Source organism: Neomonachus schauinslandi, chromosome 4, assembly GCF_002201575.2.
Source record: "Neomonachus schauinslandi chromosome 4, ASM220157v2, whole genome shotgun sequence".
NCBI lineage: Eukaryota > Metazoa > Chordata > Mammalia > Carnivora > Phocidae > Neomonachus > Neomonachus schauinslandi.
This window is the reverse complement of record NC_058406.1, coordinates 30,891,461-30,894,002: the sequence shown is the minus strand read 5'-3', so window position 1 is coordinate 30,894,002 and position 2,542 is coordinate 30,891,461.

Sequence of the window (2,542 nt, the reverse complement as noted above, 5' to 3'; positions counted from 1 at the left end):
CTCGGCGGCCCGCGCGGGGTGCGCCCCGCCCCCCGCCCGGGCCGCCGAGTCGGTGCCGGGACCCGACCGCGTGGCGGCGGCCCCGGGGGCTGGCCGCGTGCAAGTGGCGTGCACTGCTGCGAGGGGCAGCCGGGACCCGAAGGCCGGGCTGGGGTGGGACGCCTCGCGTGGGGTTGCGGAAAGTGGGGCGTGGGGTGGGGAGTGGTGGCCGCCGCCGTGGACGGGACTCGGCGTCCCGTGGAGTTGAGGTGTGAGTGGCTGCAGAAGTGCGTGCCCCGTGCGTGCAGCGCGGGGGGCTGTGGGTGCGCGCGGGGACGGGATAGGGTCCGTTCAGGTGCGTGGCGTGGGCACTGTGTGGATAGGTGTGAAGATGAGTGTGCACGGTCCAGGCCCCGCTGGGTGGTGGCGGTGGAAGCGAGGAGGCGTGCCCCGTCGTCGGGTCGTGCCCTTAGTGCGCGGGGCGGCGTGTGTAAAAGTGTGCGGGTGCCGCGTGTGGCTCGGTGAGCAGCTCCTACCTGAAAGGCCTGCTGTCCAAGCGCTGCCGAGCTGTGTCACAGTGTGTTGCACAGTGGGCCCCGGGTGTGTCCGCTCTTCCTCCCAACCCACCCCCACGTCGGAGCTTGCCTTCTTCGGGTTGGAGGACAAGCCCCCCAGGCTGACGACGCCGCCCCAAAGAAGAGTCTCCTCCGAATGAGGGGCCTGCGCCCCGCCAACCCAGTCTGAATCTCTCCCTTGCCTCCAGGGTCAGGGTCAGGGCACGTGCGTGTTGGGAGGTGAGCTCTGAACCCGCGTGGCGGGCTGGACGACTTCTCCCCAGAGGTCCGCAGAATCCCACCCCAAAACGGGAGACTCTTTCCCACGCACTGCCTCTCCAGCTGGAGAGTTCTTGGTGCCTGACCTCCTCTCCGTAGCAGTAGGGGGCAGCCCTTTCGTTCCCCTTAGCCCTCTCGGCTCTGCACAGAGCGGTCATTTGGGTTTCCCGATCCTCCTTCCCTCTTCCCCTGACAGAAGCTTCGGCCACACCAGCCGCTCCCCCCGCAGGCCCTGCCCCAGGGTGAAGGCTTCCGCAACAAACTCTTCTCGTTCCTCCTGGAGTCTCTCGGGGGCCGGAGCCGAGCGGGAGGGGCGGGGCAGGGGGCGGGAAGGCGAGCTCGATTCTCAGCTGTCAGCAAAGGCAGCATTGATCCGCTGAGCGCCCTGTGGGGGAGGGAGGGAGGCAGATCTGCAGGCGGCGGGGAGGGGCTTGCAGGGACCTGGGGGGTCCCCAAGCTGAGCTTGGCAGCCGGCGCACACCCCGACCCCGACAGTGACCCTTTTCCCTCTGCATAACAAGGGGTGCCTTCTGGGGTCTGACCTGAATCTTTCCTGCAGCTCTAGGCTCCTCGTGTGCCCAGGGCCAGAGCCTGATGCCTCTGGGCAGGTTATGCCCGGACCTCACTGGTAGCTGGGGAAGGTTTCTGGACCCCAGGGCCCAGCTACAGATGCAATGCCTGGGCTGGGTTAATCCATCCTCTCCCTGTGGGCTAAAACCAACAGCCCCTAGCCGTGGCATCGCCCTTCGGGACTCTATGGGACTGTCTGTCTAGGCTTCATCAATCAGGGGTCCTGGAGGGTGGGACTAAGGTCTGGGAACTTGAACGGTAGGTGGAAAGAAAAGCAGTTGTAAGGGATTTGGGAGTCTTCCTTGGGGTCTTTTTGAGGCTCTTCTGTGGCAGAAACTCCACTTGAGCACAGACTGCCTTTACCAACACCCAGAATATCTGAAATTGGGTCTGTTCTTGGAAATCTGATCCTTACGCTTAGCATCACCTCTGGACCCCACAGTTCTCTTCCCATTTGGGGGACTGAAAAGGTCTCTTCCTTTCTTTGTGAGGAGCCCTCACTGCCAGGAGAGGGCCCCACATCATCTTTCCCAACTCCAGCTCCAGATTACCCCCCTCACAGGTAGCAGGAAAAGGAAGGAGACCATGGTTGCAGCTAGAGGGATGGAAGTTAGATCTCAGGAAGGACTTTCATAGGACACAGAGGCCTGTTTCTTCTGCAGGTGTGTGTGTAATGAGTGGAGGGACAGCCCCACTCCTTTTTAAAGTGGAAAGACATGGAACTCTTCTTAAGAGGTGAGGGGAAAGGAGAAGACGGTCCTCGGAGGCCATAAGCAGTTTATTTGGGGGGGGGGGTGTACATGCTCACACACACATGGGGACTGGAGGAAGCAGAGGAGAAAGTCTGGTTCAAAGAGGACAGGTGGCCCCTCTGAGGGTCACCCGGCAGCCTTCCCGCCCTCATCCGGATTCCCAGGACATGACTGGGAGGATGGACTTTCCCCACTGCAGCCTTTAGTGACTAAGACACTTTTCTGAGCAAACAGCTGTCTCAGGCTCTCTCAGTCTGCCTCCTTGCTGTGGGGGGGTGGGGTGGGGGGGTGGGGTGGCTGTGGTTTCCCCTCCCTCGCTCCCTCTCTCCCACCTGTTCCCTGCACCCCACCCTCAGCAGCTTCTTTCCCACCCCCACCGCCAGCGCCTGACTCTCTCCCTGGTGACAT